Here is a 7,139-nt window from a genome sequence, read left to right on the forward strand (position 1 = left end):
CANANATATATATATATATATATACATTTCTCTTGAAGATAAAGAAAGCATTCACACCCATCCACACACACCCATCCACCTACACATATCTCCTAACCTAGTTACCGATCTCAGTTCAATTTTTTCTCTTATAATTAGATTTTTCAAAATACTGACCTCCACTAGTTTGTTCAATGTCTTAAACCACTGTAACTCCTTAATCACTGCCCCTCTACCACCATTGCCTCACCCCAGTAGATGTGCATGCACCCCGTTGTGCTGCTGCAGCTGCTGACACATATGAGTGAGCACAGATTCCACGGCCACCACCCCAACAAAGTGCTTTGGCCAGCATTCCCCTTCAGAGTGTTGTGGCTAGTGAACCAGGAGCACCTCAGCACCTCCAGCACAGCAGGTTCCTAACCTCTAGGGGCGGAAAAGAAAACAAGGTACATAGTCCCAGAACACCAGAGTTAGAGCTCATAGCCCAGGAGTAGCGAGCTGAGCCTTGCCTCCCTATAATCTTCTAAAAATGAAGCCAGTCAACTGAACCCACCTTATGTCACAATCAAAAAGCCCCCAGGGCATCAAAGAAGATAAAGGGGAAAAAAAATCCATAGGACAGCAACTTAAAAGACTGAAGGAACATCAGCCCACATAGACAAGAAAGGACCAGTGGAAGAACTCTGGCAATTCAAAAAGCCACCAAGTCTTCTTACATTCAAATCACCTCACTAGTTCCCCAGCGATGGCTCCTAACCCATGCTGAAATGGCTGAAATGACAGACGTAGAATTTAGAATATGGATAGGAAAGAAGAACACCAAGACTCAAGAGAAAGTCAAAACTCAATCTAAGGAGTACGATAAAGTGACACAGGAGCTGAAAGACAAAAGGGCCCTTTTAAGAAAGACTCAAAGCGATCTGATAGAGCTGAAAAACTCACTTCACGAATTTCATAACACAAGTGCTAGTATTAGCAGGAGAATCAACCAAGCTGAGGAGAGAATTTTAGAGCTCAAAGACTGGTTCTGCAGAATAACTCGGCCAGATGAAAGTACAGAAAAAAGAATTAAGAAGAATGAATGGAATCTCTGAGAAATATGGAACTGTTTAAAGAGACCAAACTGATGACTCATTGACACTCCTGAAACAGATGGAGAGAAAGAAAGCAACTTGGAAAATATATTTGAAGACATCATCCATTAAGATTCTCCCAACCTTGCTAGAAAGGCCAACATTCAAATTCAGGAAATGCAGAGAACCCCTGTAAGATACTATACAAGTTGATAATCCCCAACACACATAGTCATCAGATTCTCCACAGTCGAAATGAAAGAAAAAATGTTAACAGCAGTTAGAGAGAAGAGACAGTTCACCTACAAAGAGAAACACGTCAGGCAAATAGCAAACCTTTCAGCAGGAATCCTGTAAGTCAGAAGAGATTAGAGGCCTATACACAGCATTCTTTAAGAGAAATGTTAATCCAGAATTTCATATCCAGCCAAACTAACTTTATGAGCTAAGGATAAATAAAATTCTTTTCAGATAAGCAAATGCTAAGGGAATTCATTATCATCAGACCTGTCTCACAAAAGATTCTTAAGGAAATGCTAGGCCGGGCGCGGTGGCTCAAGCCTGTAATCCCAGCACTTTGGGAGGCCGAGACGGGCGGATCATGAGGTCAGGAGATCGAGACCATCCTGGCTAACACGGTGAAACCTCGTCTCTACTAAAAAATACAAAAAACTAGCCGGGCGAGGTGGCGGGCGCCTGTAGCCCCAGCTACTCGGGAGCCTGAGGCAGGAATGGCTTAAACCCGGGAGGCGGAGCTTGCAGTGAGCTGAGATCCGGGAACTGCACTCCAGCCTGGGCGACAGAGCGAGACTCTGTCTCAAAAAAAAAAAAAAAAGGAAATGCTAAACATGGAAAGTAAACATCATTACCAGCCACGACAAAAATACACTTAAATTCATAGATCATTGACACAATAAAGCAACTCCACAATCAAGTCTGCATAATAACCAGCTAACAGGCTGATGACAGGATGAAAACCACACATAACAATATTAACCTTGAATATAAATAGGTTAAGTGCCCCAATTGAAAAGCACAGTCACAAGCTGAATACAGAAGCAAGACATAACTGTATGCTGCATTCAGGAGACCTGTCTCACATGTAATGACACCCACAGGATCAAAGTAAAGGGATGGAGAAAAATCTACCGAGCAAATGGAAAACAGACAAAAGCAGGGGCTGCCTTTCCGATTTCACACAAAACAGACTTTAAATAATCAAAAGAGATAAGAAAGGCATTAGATAATGTTAAAGGGTTCAATTACATGAGAAGATCTAACTTAAATACACAAACACCTAACACAGAAGGCCCCAGATTCATAAAGTAAGTTTTTAGAGACCTATGTAGAGACTGATGAACACACACAATAATAATGAGAGACTTCAACACTTCACTTATAATATTAGATCATCGAGGCAGAAAACTAACAAAGCTGGTGAAACCCCGTTTCTAACAAAAATACAAAAAATTAGCCGGGCATGGTGGCATGTACCTGTAATCCCAGCTACTCGGGAAGTTGAAGCAGGAGAATCACTAGAATCACTTGAACCTGGGAGGTAGAGGTTGCAGTGAACCGAGATCATGCCATTGCACTCTAGCTTGGGTAACAAGAGTGAAACTCTGTCAAAAAAAAAAAAGAGTGAGAGAGAGAGAGAAGGAAGGAAGGAAGGAAGGAAGGAAGGAGGGAAGGAGGGAAGGAGGGAAGGAGGGAAGGAGGGAAGGAGGGAAGGAGGGAAGGAGGGAAGGAAGGAAGGAAGGAAGGAAGGAAGGAAGGAAGGAAGGAAGGAAGGAAGGACAAATAAAGCTATTCAGGGCCTGAACTTGACACCTGCCCAAATGGGCCTAAAAGACATCTACAGAAGTCTCCATCCAAAAACAACAGAATATACATTCTTCTACTCTGCACAAGGCACATACTCTAAAATTGACCACACAATCAGACATAAAACAATTGTCAGTAAGTTCAAAATAATCAAAATCATACCAACCACACTCTTGGAACACAATGCAGTAGAAACAGAAATCAACACTAAGAACATTACTCAAAACTATACAACTAAATGAAAATTAAACAACCAGCTTCTGCATGACTTTTGGGTAAACAATGAAACTAAGGCAGAAATAAAGAAACTCTTTGAAACCAATAAAAACAAAGATATTACATACCAGAATCTCTGGGCTATCGTTAAAGCAGTGTTAAAAGGGAAGTTTATAGTGCTAAATGCACACATTAAAAAGTTAGAAATATCTGAAAGTAATAGCCTAACATCACACCTAGAGGAACTATAAAAACAAGAACAAACCAGCCCTAAAAGAAGAAGACAGGAAATAAGCAATATATCAACATCGCAGAAGACAAGAAATAAACAAAATCAGATCTGAACTCAAAGAAATTGAGATGTGCAAAACCATACAAAAGCTCAACAAATCCAGGAATGGGTTATTTCAAGGAATAAGAACCTAGCTAGACTAATTTAAAAAAATAATAAAAAGGAGAAAAGATACAAATGAACACAATCAGAAACCACAAAGGGGAAATTACTACTGATCCCACAGGAATACAAAATAACATCAGAGGCCACTATGAACACCTCTATACAAACATACTAGAAAACCTAGAAGAAACGGATAAATTACTGGAAGCATACCACAAACCAGAAAGAAATTGAATCCTTGAATAGAGCAATAATGAGTTCTGAAGTGGAATCAATAGTAAAAAGCCTACCAACCAGAAAAAGCCCAGGACCAGAAGGATTCACAGGTGAATTCTACCAGATGTATAAAGAAGAGCTTGTACCATTCCTACTGAAATTATTCCAAAAAATTGAGAGTGTGGTACTCCTCCCTACTCAGTCTTATGAGTCTTATGAAGCCAGCATTATCCTGATACCAAAGCCTGGCAAAGACACAACAAATAAAGCAAACGTTAGGCCAATATCCTTGATGAACATAGTTGCAAAAATCCTAAACAAAATACTAGCAAACAAAATTCAGAGCATCAAAAAGCTAATTAACCATGATGAAACAGGCTTTGTCTCTGGGGTGCAGGATCATTTCAACACACACAGATCAATAAATATGATTCATCACATAAACAGAACTAAAACAAAAAACATAAGGATCACCTCAATAGGTGTAGAAAAGGCTTTTAATAAAATTCAACATCCATTCCTGTTAAAACCCCAACAATATAAGGCATTCAAGAAACATACCTCAAAATAGTAAGTGCCATCTATGACAAATCCATGGTAAACATCATATTGAACAGGCAAAAGCTAGAAGCATTCCCCTAGGGAACCAGAAGAAGGCAAGGATGCCCAATCTCACTACACCTATTCAACATAGTACTGGAAATCCTAGCCAGAACAATCAGGCAAGAGAAATAAATAAAAAGCATGCAAATAAGAAGAGAGGATGTGAAACTGCCTTTGTTTGCAGATGATATGATTCTATACCTAGAAAACCCCATACTTTCTGCCCAAAAGTTCCTAGGTGTGATAAACAAAATCACAAATTTCAGGATACAAAATCAATGTACAAAAGTCTGTATCTTCTCTTTCTTTTGTCCGTCTTTCTTCCTTCCTTCCTTTCATTCTTTCTCTTTCTTTTGCTTTCTTTTCTTTTTGACAGAGTCTCGCTCTCGTCACCCAGGTTGGAGTGCAATGGCACAATCTCGGCTCACTGCAACCTCCGCCTCCTGGGTTAAAGCAATTCTCCTGCCTCAGCCTCCCGAGTAGCTGGGAGCAAGATGGCAGAATAGAAAGCTCCATTCCCCTGCAAAGGCACCAAGTTAACAACTATCTATACAGAAAAAAACACCTTCATGAAAACCAAATATCAGGTGATCACTCACACTACTTGGTTTTAACTTCATATTGCTGAAAGAGGAACTGAAGAGAGAAAAAACATTCCTAAATCACCGACATCGCCCCTCCCCCACTCCAGGTAGTGGCTCTTTGGGCACTAGGGGAGAACACAGCAATTGTGAGGCATTGAGCTCAACACTGTCCTGTTAGAACAGAATGGAAAACCAGAACAAACTTGACTGGGTCCTGCCCACAGAGGGAACATGTAAACGAGTCTTAGCCATGGGGGAATCGCCCATCCCAGTGGTCCATCCAAATTTGAGTACTTGCAGACCTCACCACTAGGGGCCAAAGTACTGTGGGTCTCTAAGTAAACTTGAAAGGCAGTCTAGGCCATGAGGACTGCAGCTCATAGGTGAGCCCTAGGGTTGAACTAGGCCCAGAGACAGTGGACTTGGGAAGCCTGCAACACACTGAGACACCAGCTGGGGCAGCCAATGGAGTGCTGGCATCACCCCTCACTAACCCCAGACTATACAGGTCTTGGCTCCAAGAGAGACCCCTTACTTCCACATGAGGAGAGGAGAGGGAAGAGTGGGGAGGACTTTGTCTTACATCATGGATACAAGCTCAGCCACAACAGGATAAGCACCAGTCAGTCATGAGGCCCCCGTTCTAGGCCCTAGCTCCCAGATGATATTTCTAGACACACCCTGAACCAGAAAAGAACCCTCTGCTTTGAAGGAAAAGACCCAGTTCTGCTAGCATTCCTCACCTGCTAACGGAAGGGCCCTTGGCCCCTGGCTAACCAGCAGCAATACCCAGGTACTACATCGATGGCACTGGGTAAGTCTCTGAGACTTGTTGGATTCAAATGAGCCACAGTACATTACCAGCTGTGATAGCTACAGGGCAAAACTTTCTAATTGAGAAAAGCAGAGGGAAAAGTGAAGGGGACTTTGTCTTGCACCTTATGCCACAGGGCGCTAGAGCACCAAGAGGGCTCTTGGGGTCCACAATTTCAGTACTTGACCCTTGAACAGCATTTCTAGACCTGTCCTGGGCCAGAGGAGAGCCCACTTCCCTGAAGGGTGAGTCCCAGGTCAGGCAGCATTAACCACAAGCTGACTTAGGAGACCTTGGGCCTTAAGGGAACATTAGTGGTAGTCTGGCAGTACTCTTCATGGTCAGGGGTGGCTGTGGCTACAGGGTGAGGCTCCTTTGCCTTGAGAAAGGAGAAGGAAGAGGGAATAAATTGAATCTTTTGGTTTGAGTGCCAGCTCAACCACAATGCAATAGAACACCAGGTAGACTTCTAAGAAGGGTGATTCTAGTCTCTGACTCCCAGACCACTCTCCTGGAGCCACCCAGGGCCTGGGGGGCCTCACCATCCTAAAAGGAAGGACACAAACTTGGCTGACTTTGCCACATAGTGATTGTAGGGCCCCAGGGCCTTGAGGAACATAGGCAATAGCCAGGGAGTGGTTACAGCAGACCTTGTGCAAGACCCAGTGCTATGATGGCTTCAGGTTTGACTCAGTAAAATAATAGTGGTGGAGGCCCCAAGGGTTTTTGTGTCACTCTATCTCCAGCTTTAGGTGGCTCAGAACAAAGACAGGCACTCTGTATGTTTAGGAGAATATAGGGAAAGAGAACAAGAGTCTTTGTCTGGTAACCCAGATAATTCTCCAGGGTATTGTCCAAAGCATCAAGGCAATGATGAGTTTGCAAAAACCTCAGCATTGCTTGCTTGGGTTGTCCCCTAAAACAGAAACAGCTTAGGTCACAACACCCAAGTCCTTTCAAATAAATGAAAAGCCTTCCCTAGAAGGAGAGCTACAAAGAAGTGCGGATAGTGAAGACTACAACAAATATCCAACTCTTTAATGCCCAGACACCAAAGACCATCTGCTAGCAACAAAACTATTCAGGAAAATATGACCTCACCAAATGAGCTAAATAAGGCACTGGAGACCAATCCAGAGAAACAGAGATATGTGACCTTTCAGATAGAGAATTCAAAAGAGCTGCATTGAATGTTAGGGTGATCTAGCTGTGACATCTGTCACCCCATTGATGTCCACAGTTGATTCACCTGATCTGGCTTGCTAGGCAGGTGTCCCCTCCCTCACTGCTCCATGTGCAGCCTTCCCAAAACTGGGTGCTTGGTTAAAGAAGATGACAATCTCCAGTAGAGGAGGACTGGTTTTTGGACAAGGGTATATCAGTAGCTGCATTCCCCTGCTAGAACTTCAAACAAGCTCTCAAAATAGCTG

This window comes from Rhinopithecus bieti, unplaced genomic scaffold (genome assembly GCF_001698545.2).
Source record: "Rhinopithecus bieti isolate Rb0 unplaced genomic scaffold, ASM169854v2 scaffold_5626, whole genome shotgun sequence".
In the NCBI taxonomy this organism is placed as follows: Eukaryota; Metazoa; Chordata; class Mammalia; order Primates; family Cercopithecidae; genus Rhinopithecus; species Rhinopithecus bieti.